General features: G+C 41.2%; 1 pseudogene; it reads right to left on the minus strand.

The window, feature by feature from the left end:
• Positions 1–270: 270 nt before the first annotated feature.
• LOC119881890 lies at positions 271–6,035 on the minus strand (annotated as a pseudogene).
• Between the last annotated feature and the right edge of the window lie 7,231 nt (positions 6,036–13,266).

The following is a 13,266-nucleotide window of genomic DNA, read 5'->3' on the forward strand; positions in this document are numbered from 1 at the left end:
ACAAAATACTGAGAAACCCCTCTCACAACTTTCCAGCTCTCCTCTTGACCTCTTGTATTGTTTTGTTTGGCCAACAGTTGCAGATTACATTAAAATAAAACAAAAAGCCACAAAAGAATTGACAAATGTTTGGTTGTTTGGGTTTAATTTGGGCTGTTTTAGCACAATTTTGAGCTTTGCCATTCAAATATCTTAGTTACACTGATTGCAATAAGCTTATATACAGTGTGATAGCTGAAATGTCTAGTTAACTTGACTTTGGAGGCCACACTAAGATGTCACTGCGAATGTTGTCAGTTCAACAGTTGCTCCCTTCTCTCCCATTTTTCTCCTCTGCCAGGCTGGAGCTTCAGCAGGACGACAAAGGACAGACAAACGCTGGAACACAGGAACAAGTAAAACAAGTAGCTTAAGTTTAAACACTACCATAATCATACGGACATTTTGGGTCATCTTTTAGACTCTTCAGACCTGCTAAGTGATCAATACCAAAAACAACAGCTGCACATGCAGAAAATTGAGTGACAGAAGCTACAGCATGCTGTTTAGGATTTAACAGATACAGACACTGACCTGTCTGAAGGTTCCTGCTGTCAAACACATCTGTCCAGCTGCCCACAGTGGCACCATGAGAACAGAGGAAAGGGTCAGGGTCCATCCTAGTGCGTATGCCCAGTCAGGGTAAATGTAGAAGTCATTAATCAACAGGTGTTTGTAATCAACCAGGTACAGGATAATGGAAATCTGTGAAGGTGTAGAGATACATAACCATTTGAAGTTTTTTCATTCCTTTAGATCATCTGGCGGAAAAGATAGTTTTGGCAATGCAAAAGTCACAGTTACGAATAGAGTTTGCAGGCCAGTTAAAGGAGAACTCCAGGCAATTTTTAAGTTAATCTTGATCGTTATACCTTTGTGAGTACTGTCTATAGAAAAAACAAACGAACCGGATTGGTGCTTGCAACACGGAGCTGCTACAGCTAATGCCCAGAACTCCCACTCAGCTAAAACAGCAGTTATGGGGACATATACATAAAGAGTGTCTTTATGCCTCTTAACAGACACAAGATGCAATTAAAATGTCAGTCCAACATGAACAGGGCCCTTACATGAGAACAAGTTGCGTTTAGCAACTTAGCCATTGTTTAAATTCACCTAAATAGTGTTTTAGACGGCTAGCTGTAGTCTCGCGCTGAAGTCCCGTGGGAACTCAGTTGTTGTTCTCCTTTAAGTCAAGATGTGATGATGCTGGAAGATTAAATTGTAAAATGCACACATAATAATTGAGCATATCAAGCAGCACAAAATCCAGCTCTACTGGTTTGGCAAAAACTGAATAAACTGCGACAGTTAATGAAAGTATGTAAAATGATTGGTAGAAACAAAGAAACGTTCCTGACTCACCAGTGACCACAGAGGAATAATGTATTTCCAGCACAGTTTGAAGAAAACAGAAGGTTTCTGTCCTGTCATATCCTCAATGATGTTAGAAAAGCGGTCAGCACCTGATGGAAGTTCAAATAAAAGTCATATTGTCAAAATGGTATAAATCTAAATAATAAGGTTGGTGATATTTGCCATTTTCAAGAAATTCCATGAAAAGACCAATATGTGTATTACCACTGAAAATAGTCCCCAACAAATGCACTATTTTGACTCTCTTTTTAAAGATTCACATCTTCAGTAACAACCCTGTGGCTAAAAGCCATAGACAGCGTAAGCAATTAGCACTGGTACCCTACCTCATGAAGCTGTTTACCTTTTTATTTTTATTTTCGTCTATATATACAGTTTATATAGAAAAATGCTTTTTGTATGCTTTAAGTAATAAGTTATCTGACTCACCAAAAATCCAGCCCACAGCCAGGCATTGACAAATAGCCATACAATTCTGACACACTCTGGTAGAGCCATAGAAATCTATAAGTTGAAATACATACATTCCTCCCTAGGAAGGGACAACATGTTAATAAAACACGTCATTTGGAAACCATTTTTAAAATGAAATATGTTTACTATTGTGTTTTATAAAGAAAGTTTCATGTAATTGTTTTTGTTTACCTCCGTAACCAAGGTAAGCTGTATGAGGAAGCTGGATATACAGATGATGAGGACAAAGATCTCATGCCTCACTGGTGCACGAAACAACTTCGGAAACATGTCGCTCACTGTGGTGATAAAACTCTCCACAATAACAAACTGGGGACCAGTAAAATAAACAAACAATTTCATTTGTGTCTGAAGCAAGTCTACTATTTGTCAATTGGTTATGTGACAGATGTTATTACATTTGTATCAACTGTCAGCAGAATGAGCATCAGGAAGAAGCAGACACTCCAAAACTGTGGCAAGGCATCATAGCTGTTGCCTGAGGGTAAGCAATGAAGGCCAAACCTGGACCTGTGATGAACGAGGCGAAAGTTGATACTCCATACATACATATGCTACATACTTAGTTATGTTAGAGCATTGTATTCAGCTTTAGACTATTTACTAAGAGAAATCTTTGTATATATGTACCTGACTCAACCACATTGTCCACTGTAACACCCTGTTTCTGAGCCATGAATCCAAGTACTGAGAAGACGACAAATCCAGCAACAAAACTGGTCCCACTGTTCAGCAGACAGAGCCAAAAGCAGTCCCTATGAGTCACAGAAAGACAGTAGACCCTTGTCAAAAAGAGCAAGTAAGTAAGTGTGTCTTTAATATATGTCTTTTATTTTGACGTGCAGTATAGCCATTGGGGCCGTGTACTTTGCAAGATGAGTGGCAGGCAAAGGCAGGGACCCAGGCACACTGGCTCTTAGCATGGCAGACTGGTCCTAGGGATGTGGATGCTACCTCTTTGGCAGGGAAGGACCAAGAGCTGGTGTGGGAGGTGAAGCAGAACCAACTAGATATAGTTGTGCTCACCTCTACGCATTGCACTGGTCCAGGAACCAAACTCTGAAAAGGGGCTGGACTCTCTCCCTCTCCGGAGTTGGCCAGGGTGAGAGGTGCCAGATGGGTGTGGGGGTGCTCACAAACCCCAGAGAGACTGAGAGTTGCTCAGAGAAAGGTTCAGACTGTTGTCCAACGAAGGTTGAGGTCAAGGGCAACTGGACTTGGTTGAAGACACTAGAAGACGTCTTCTAGTATCTTCAACCAAGTCCAAGCCGAAATAAGTTTCCTCTGTGGGTTTGCTGGATTCAGCCTTAGGGTGAGGAGCACTGACCTCCAGTGGTAGCACAGAGCTCCTTCGCATTGAAAGGAGCCAGTTGAAGTGGTTCGGGCATCTAATAAGGGAGGAGACTCTGGGGTAGACCCAGCACTCGCTGGAGGGATTACAAAACTCATCTGGACTGGGAACACCTTGTGATCCCCCAGGAGGAGCTAGAAAATGTTACTGGGGAGAGGACTATCTGCACTACCCCGCTTAGCCTGCTGCTATTACAACCCTATCGGATAAACCTTCGAACACAGTACAATATCAAAGCTGTGATATCTGACACTTACTTATAACAGTTGTTGTTGTAGTCATTATAGCTGCCTAGGACATTTACAGTCCCTGCATTTAGGCTGTAGGAGAAAAATATTTGAGATCCTGCTTCTATCCAGACCTGTAACGTAAGGAAATATAGGTCAGATTCAGAATGGATGATAGCACAATGGAAGGATTATATTAAGATCCCACAACAGAATGTTGGCCTGTCAGTGAGATGCATCAAATGACTTATTTTTAATGCCCAGGTAATTCTAAAATTGGGTTCAAATAAAAATGCCACCTCAAGGTTAGCCAGGCGCTTCAGGTCTGGATACAGGTAGTAGTAGATCCCTTCCCAAGCTCCAGGTAGAGTCAGGCCTCTGATGAGTAGGATCAGGAGCATTACGTAGGGGAATGTGGCCGTAAAATATGCGACCTTTAATGAAAAGGAAATTGTTAAAGAAAACATAATGACTGTAAGTTGATGATTATACGCACTGTGCAAACTACGGGGGAGCTCAGCTCCCCTCAGCTCCCCTAAAAGCATGATTTGTGATATTTTGTGTAGTCTCTAAAATACTGACAGCATGCTTTATTGCCATTAATTTCTATATTTCTCTATCATCATGGATCCATGCATAAAATCAGGAGCGTCAGACTTCATCCAGCCAGAGGGACAAGAGATTGTGGAGCGACCGGCCAGCCGCAGCGGGCTCAATCTCCTGTCCCTCTATGCTCCACCGCCCCACTCCCTCTACCAGATCGTTCCCTCTGGCTGGATGAATATTATGCATGATCCATGTACTTCTGCACGTCACGCAACTTTTCTAAATTCTTCCCTCTCACAGAATAAATAAAGGTCAGGTCACAAACTCAGCTGCAGCTGTTGTGTGAAGAGTAATTGTAGAAAATGGCTACATAATAATAATAATAATAATTATTATCATTATTATTATTATTATTATTATTATTATTACTATGCCTGCCCCCCCACACACACACCAAAACTGAGCTCCCCCGAAAGCTATGGTATAGTTTGCAAAATGAAAGAAGTAATGACTATAGGTTGCTGATGATTATATGCGTAGATAAAGAGAAGAGAGTTTCGCCAGGACCTTTCCAGAAGATCTGACACCTTTCCAGATACTGAAGTAGCAGAACACCCAGCAGGCAAGAAGACACAAAGCCAGATCCCACCTCACACTGCCCAGATCCTCAATGCCTCTAGACATGGCCAGCACCCGCCGTCTGAGGAGAAATTTACAAGGTACCCATGATGTGACACAAAGTGCTGGAAAAGGATGTGTGAGGTTGGGATTTGCAGAGTCATATGTAGAAACATCACTTGTTTTAGTTGAAGTATCAGTATGCATCAAAAGTGAAATACTGATACACTACTTTACATTTCATTATGGTTCACTTGAAGAAAAAGATCAGACTCACTCCCAGAACTCAGTTGCAGCAGAGGTGGTGTTAGTCTGATCTGTAGTCACATTAGATGAACTGAAAGTCTGAAGAGCAAGGCAGTTAGCTGGTTTGGGGACAAACAAGAATTTCATTGAGGTAAAGTGAATTGAAGGTTTTAAACTGTAAAGTTGATGTGAAGGTGTATTTATGTGTGTTAAACTGGCAACCCGGTGGCTTATCATTTTAGTGATCCACAACTAATGTTTAGCATAATTGACCACTGGGTTTTAGGTCAAATTTTGTGGCTATGGAGTTAGACACTGGCTAATGTTTTCTCCAAGCTTTAACAACTTAAAGTAGACTCAATAGCCTCACCTGTATTCCAGGTGTTCTCACAGTGGGCCCAGGGAAGCTGGGATCTGAATGAGAACACCAAGTAGAACAGAGCCCAAGCTTCAATTAAAACGTAGATGAAGAAACAAAGTGAAATCGTCAGCTGTCCAAATCCTATTCCTACAGTAGAAATACAAACCACAGTTAAAACAACAGAACCTGATTAGACATTAAATACTGGCAAAACAGCTTGAATAATCTTTGAAGAAAATATTAATTTATTGTATAAACTATATTGGCTTTTTATCTCTTTCTTTTGACAGCACATTTTAGTTCAACTCATATCAACTCACCTTGTGCCAGTGGACAAATTTTCCTCCAGCCGGTGATGAATCCTTCCTGGGTGTACTGACCAACTGAGGTCTCCAGTAGGAACAGAGGTATCCCACATACTACGGCTAACAGACCATATGGCACCAGAAAGGCACCTATACAATAAATACAGAGACATGTATGCTCATGGAAATTACATATTAATTAGCCTAAGTGACATCTTTTCACACAGAAATCATTAATACAACCAAACATTATTTCAGTTCACTACAGTCAGAATAATGCATCTCTTCTAAAACAGCTTGAAGGATTCACCTCCACCGTTCTTGTAGCAGAGGTAAGGAAATCTCCACACGTTGCCCAGGCCGACCACATTTCCTGCAACAACCAGAATATATTCTGTTTTACTGGCCCACTGTCCTCTCTCTCCTGCCCTCTTCTCATTTTCTGTTTTTCTTCTCTGTCCGTTCATCTCAACATCAAGAACTTCATCCATTGTGTGTTTCAGTTAGATTTCAAAAGTACTGCAAACTGATATTTGCTGCTTTTCCTGTCTATTCCTAATGTGAATATGTACCTTACACGAGCCAGGGGGGACTTCTTTAAGAGACCAATGCTGACTTAGTTTGAAAGCATGCATTTAAATATATGTTTGTGGAAACTGATATTTGCTGCTTTTCCTGTCTATTCCTAATGTGAATATGTATACTGTCCTAAAACCATGAAATAAAACCAGTTCCAATGTGTACCCTACAAGAGCCAGGGGGGACTTATTTAAGAGACCAATGCTGACTTAGTTTGAAAGCATGCATAAAAATATATGTTTGTTCAAACTGATATTTGCTTGTCTTTTTTTTAATTAGCCTATATGCTGGCCAGAAATCATTTTAAATATAAAATATGTACTCTAGTGTTTAGGTCAAATGGTGGGCTTTTGATTTGCAAATCCCTGAGAAGCTCTTGAAGAGCCATTTAAGTTTTTCCAGGTCCTGCTGAGACATAAGTCCTTTAATCCTAGAAATATTCTTCAGATGATAGTAAGCTGACTGTGTAATTGTCTTAAATTCAGGTCTGAGTCCATGACTACACTGAGATTTATGGCTTGGTTTGTGGTTTTTAACATTACAGATTGAAGCTGAGCACTGACTTTTAATCGTTCTTCCTTGGCTCCAAAAACAGAGACTTCTGACTTCAGTTTTATCAGTTATATTCAGTTTTATCTTTGTTTAATTGAAGAAAATTCTGGCACATCCAATTGTTAATTTGTTCAACACAGTTACTCAGCGCTTGTTTGTGATCATAGTCTCCTGGTGATATGGTTATGTAAATTTGTGTGTCATCTGCATAATTATGGTAACATATTTTGTTGTTTTTCATAATCATGTAGATGTTAAACAAAAGATGCCCTATCTTGTGCCAGTGGACACAACTTCCTCCAACTGGTGATGGATCCTTCCTGGGTGTACTGACCAACTGAGGTATTCCACATACTACAACTAACCTAGACCATATGGCACCAGAAAGGCACATATATTTTAAATACAGAGACATTATGCACATGGAAATTACAAATGAATGAAGTAATATCTTTTCACTGCACCAATCATCAATATTAACATTATTTAAGTTCACTACAGCCAGAATAATGGAACTCTATAAAAACAGTCTGTAGGATTCATCTCCACTGTCCTTGTAGCAGAGGTAAGGAAATCTCCACACGTTGCCCAGGCCAAACACATTTCCCGCAACAACCAGAATATATTCTGTTTTACTGGCCCACTGTCCTCTCTCTCCAGCCCTCTTCTCATTTTCTGTTTTTCTTCTTCTTCGTCTGTTCATCTCAACATCAAGAACTTGCGGTTTCAGTTATATTTTAAAAGTACTACTACTTTTCCTAATTTGAATATATTCTGCCATCAATCCATAAAACAAAACCAGTTCCAGTGTGGAGAGGCCTACCTTCCTGTTTTACAAGAGCCAGGACTTCTTAAAGAGACTGATCCTGAATCATTTTAAATATAAAAACTTTCATTCTAGTGTTTAGGTCAAATGGTGGGCCTTTGATTTGCAAAACCCAGAGGAGCTCTTTAAGAGCCATTTTGTTGTAATCCAGCGTTATGGTGAAAGTACAAAACCTTTCCTCTTAACTCTTGTCTGATTTTCTTCTCTTATTTCTCATCATACGATCAAGCGCTTCAGTGAAAGAATAATCCACTGTGCTATTGTACAGCTGGACAATGTATTTTCTTTTATGAATCTGCTTCATATAAATATAGGAGAGAGGATAAAATAGAGATACAAGAGGGAAATAAAAAAAACGTGTGGACTTCCTGGTGAGTTCAGAGTTCAGTCAGAGGCTGAGCTGAAAACAGAGGAACAGAGGTATCCCACATGCCACAGCAAAGCTGACATATGGCACCAGTAAGGCACCTAGGATATGTCAATAGAGATATGCTGCATGTATGCCCAGTGAAAAGGGCCAGACCAGGGACCCCTGGTGGGTGATCTGTAGCAGGTAATGGGGCTAGACAGGGAGACTCAGAGGGCTGGGAGTGGAAACTTAACAGTTCTGGGGATGACATGAAGGTTGAACTGACTGGCTGAGCTGATCAGGAGGGCGGCCTGGGGATTGGACTGACAACCCAATCAGGGCTGTTGGTCAGCCGGGCCGAGAGCAAGGGCAGAAACCCTCCTGCCGGGCCTTAGGGGGTCGAGCAGGAGGCCGGCGATAAGGCTGAGATTCTCCAGAGGCAGCGCAGGACTGAAGACTGACAGCGAAGCACTAGAAAAGGAAACCGAGGCTGCTGGGCTGAGGACCGTGTCACGGTGGGTGTAGGGTAGAGGTGGTTGGTGGACCCAAATGCAGGACAGGTAGGCTGACTGGTACAGTTCAACAGGTTTATTAATTAAAAAAAGTCCAAAAAAGAAGGTGATCCAAACAGAGAAAATCTAAGAAGGGAAAATAATCCAGAAAGCAGGAAAACGGGGAGACACGACGAGCAAGGCAGACGAGCAAGGCAGACAACAGGAGACAGGGCATATACACACGACAAAAACACTGCAAGACACCGCAAAGACTAGACAGAAACACCAGGTATATACACACACACACACACACCACACACACACACACACATAGACTAACGGGCAGGGCGGGAGCAACACAGGTGGGCAGGGAGAGAGCAGAGGGGAGAACAGAGACAGCCAGGCAGAGGGGCACTGGAGGGAACAGACATGACACAGGTTACGGAACACAAAACAGATCAGAGGGATAAATATAAACTAATAAAGACACAAGCAGACAGATCACCAAGAACTACAACCAGCAAAAACAGACTGAAGCTAAGGTAAAACAGAACTCAGATAGACATGGGCGAAACTCCGAAGTACACAGACCAGGAGGGAACACTTAAGACATGAACTAAGGTACAGGACTAAGAACTAAGATACGAGACAAGACAGATACTAAGTAAGATGTGGATGAATAATAATAAAGGCTACACAGAGACTAGAGCAGAATGAACAAAATCAGATTAATTAATGAAACTGGCAGAGAACATAAATAGACAAGCAGACAGAACTCGAGCATGATGGTACAGAAACTAATACATGAGACTGGAACAGAACTGAAATCAGCAAAATACCAAAACACCACTAAACACCAGCTGACAGATGATAACCAGACAAACAATAACATCAGGCAGAAGACGCACGCTATGGGTAACAAGCAAACTAAAACTAAGTCTAAACTAACAGCACAGCAAAAGGGATTCTAACAAATAAGACAGGGTGGCTAGGGAGACGAAAAAACAGAACAACAGAGACCACAAAGACTGGATACAAGACCATATATTATATAACAGATACCTAACTGATAAATGAATAAACTCAGAACTAAACGAAACAGATGACAAGCCTAACCTGCAGGTACAAAACCAAACCCTCCGAATCAAAACACAAAACACAGCACTCAGGACAGGATCGTGACAGACCGGCGACAGGACAGGAGGACTGGAGGTCACTGACAGGACAGCTGGGCTGGAAACCAGCAACTGGACAACCTGGAAAACTGCAGTAACTCCAAGACTGGGGTCAGCAGTAGCCCAGGTGAAACCTGTTCAGCAGAATCCGGGGGAAGCAGCGGTTCAGCAGAGTCGGGGGAGTAAAGTTGGAGTGGAGCTGCAGCATCAAAGGGGACAACGGAGGTGGATGGATGCCACCCAGCAAGACCAGGGGGCAGCTATAGTTCAACAGGTTAAAGGGACTGACGTAAAAAAGGCACAACCAGAGCAGAGTTCAGGGGTAGCTGCAGTAGAGCGGAGTTGATCAGCTGCTGTGGCTCAACAGCAGGTCCAGGAGTCAGCTGGGCTGCTGACATGATACAGGTAACTGGAGTTGGCCGAGCCGCAATCGTTGCGTATCGCATCCAAAACTTTGAGCTTGAATTCACTGATATCTCAGCTACAGTACATTGATTACCAGACGCTTATATGACAACTGAAATGTCTAGTTAAAGTGACTTTACAAGCAGAGCTGGCCCTGACTTCCCTGGGGCCCTCCTACCTGACTCTGAGCCATGTAAACAATTTGCTACTACTGTACAGTCACACCTGACACCGTAGTGCTCTCACTACAATCCTCACTCTTTTAAGTCTATATGTAATAAGCCTGAAAGAAAACCTCCTCGAAAGCTGGTCTGAATGGACCTCAATTTGGTGGAGCAGCAACAATTCCATTAGAGTCTGAGGTGCTTGTATCTGATGCTGGCTGTACATCTCTTGCTGTGCTCGCACTGGCTGATGTTAATGTGATCAGCTCCGTCAGGCCCATTCAAACTGGTGACCCGGGTTAACTTTAATTCATTCTCAAAGGTAAAATACTATTCATACTATGACTTGACTGAATATGCGATTCTTCATATTTACTTATTGCCCAGTTGGCCCCTTTAATCAACATTTTAATAATCAATAGTCACTGTCAATTGATTGCTTTCTATCTTTTTCTTTCTAGCATTAGTCTAGTGTTGTAACCAAATCTTGGCTGAGGCTAGTAACATCACCTTGTAAACACGTCTGTGTTAAATGGCAGCTTAGTTGTGATGGGAAACAGTAAAATACCAACATGGTCTTAAGTGGACAGTGTGGTCACAATTTGATCTGCTGTGTCCTGCTGTAAAGAGCAATGGCTGACTTTATGCTCTATAAGTTGTTTTAGGCTACGCCCACAGAGATCAGAGCGGTGATGATGGCATAGGCTACTGGAATAGAAAATTACACCAAATAACATAATACATGATCCACAACTCTTCTTTGAACGTTCACCTGTGTTGATGAATTATTGTGAGCCAGGTTCAGGTGTGAAGAGGTTTCAGAGACTGATGGAGACTTAATATAGCATGGTTTAAAAGCCCAGCCCAGGAGATACAGAGCCAGCATACAACATGTGAACACGTCAAATGCCAACACCAAATCTGAAGCGTAACGTCGTTTGGTCCCTTTTATGTTTCTGTATTCCCCCGAGTGCCTGTAGGTTTCCCTATTAGGTCGCCTTTAGCTGGCCTTAACCTAGAAGAACTAATCTATCTGATGTTTAGACTCCAGTGCTTCATCTTATTGGAATCTATCACTACCCATGAGTATGTGGAGCCAGTGAGTTCTTGTAAACATCCATCCCAGAGAACACTGATATCTGCTAGCCTGACGCCTGAGCTACTGTTTCTTCCTTATTAGTCTAACTGTTGTCTCCCTAACAAGGACAGAACATGTAAGAAATAACTAGAGCTGGAAGGTCCGTGAACACTTGTGGGTTCAGCTAATGACTCTAAGCTCGACCTGTCTTACTTTTCCCTGTTACATCAATTAAGAGAGCTAAGAAACAGTCTAAAACAGTGTTCTGTTTGTTTATGCTTGTTCTGCGTATGAACACAAGACCTGAGTCAAATTCCTCGTGTGTGTACACATACATGACCAAAGTGATGATTCTGATTTTTCATCTATTCAAGATTTCACAAAATACTGAGAAACCCCTCTCACAACTTTCCAGCTCTCCTCTTGACCTCTTGTATTGTTTTGTTTGGCCAACAGTTGCAGATTACATTAAAATAAAACAAAAAGCCACAAAAGAATTGACAAATGTTTGGTTGTTTGGGTTTAATTTGGGCTGTTTTAGCACAATTTTGAGCTTTGCCGTTCAAATATCTTAGTTACACTGATTGCAATAAGCTTATATACAGTGTGATAGCTGAAATGTCTAGTTAACTTGACTTTGGAGGCCACACTAAGAAGTCACTGCGAATGTTGTCAGTTCAACAGTTGCTCCCTCCTCTCCCATTTTTCTTCTCGCCAGGCTGGAGCTTCAGCAGGACGACAAAGGACAGGTAAACGCTGGAACACAGTAAAACAAGTAGCTTAAGTTTAAACACTACCATAATCATACGGACATTTTGGGTCATCTTTTAGACTCTTCAGACCTGCTAATTGATCAATACCAAAAACAACAGCTGCACATGCAGAAAATTGAGTGACAGAAGCTACAGCATGCTGTTTAGGATTTAACAGATACAGACACTGACCTGTCTGAAGGTTCCTGCTGTCAAACACATCTGTCCAGCTGCCCAGTGGCACCATGAGAACAGAGGAAAGGGTCAGGGTAAATGTAGAAGTCATTAATCAGCAGGTGTTTGTAATCAACCAGGTACAGGATAAACGAAATCTGTGAAGTTATAGAGATACATAACCATTTGAAGTTTTTTCTGGCGGAAAAGATAGTTTTGGCAATGCAAAAGTTACAGTTACAAATAGAGTTTGCAGGCCAGTTAAGTCAAGATGTGATGATGCTGGAAGATTAAATTGTAAACTGCATACATAGTAATTGAGCATATCAAGCAGCACAAAATCCAGCTCTACTGGTTTGGCAAAAACTGAATAAACTGCGACAGTTAATGAAAGTATGTAAAATGATTGGTAGAAACAAAGAAATGTTCCTGACTCACCAGTGACCACAGAGGAATAATGTATTTCCAGCACAGTTTGAAGAAACAGAAGGTTTCTGTCCTGTCATATCCTCAATGATGTTAGAAAAAGCGGTCAGCACCTGATGGAAGTTCAAATAAAAGTCATATTGTCAAAATGGTATAAATCTAAATAATAAGGTTGGTGATATTTGCCATTTTCTTGCAGACAAGAAATTCCATGAAAAGACCAATATGTGTATTAATCCACCACTGAAAATAGTCCCCAACAATGCACTATTTTGACTCTCTTTTTAAAGATTCACATCTTCAGTAACAACCCTGTGGCTAAAAGCCATAGACAGCGTAAGCAATTAGCACTGGTACCCTACCTCATGAAGCTGTTTACCTTTTTATTTTTATTTTATATATACAAAGTTTATATAGAAAAAATGCCAGACTTTTTGTATGCTTTAAGTAATAAGTTATACTGACTCACCAAAAATCCAGCCCACAGCCAGGCATTGACAAATAGCCATACAATTCTGACACACTCTGGTAGAGCCATAGAAATCTATAAGTTGAAATACATACATTCCTCCCTAGGAAGGGACAACATGTTAATAAAACACGTCATTTGGAAACCATTTTTAAAATGAAATATGTTTACTATTGTGTTTTATAAAGAAAGTTTCATGTAATTGTTTTTGTTTACCTCCGTAACCAAGGTAAGCTGTATGAGGAAGCTGGATATACAGATGATGAGGACAAAGATCTC

This window comes from Micropterus salmoides, unplaced genomic scaffold (genome assembly GCF_014851395.1).
Source record: "Micropterus salmoides isolate LMB-PRFRI ecotype aquatic unplaced genomic scaffold, ASM1485139v1 Ms_hic_scaffold_2782, whole genome shotgun sequence".
Taxonomy (NCBI): Eukaryota; Metazoa; Chordata; class Actinopteri; order Centrarchiformes; family Centrarchidae; genus Micropterus; species Micropterus salmoides.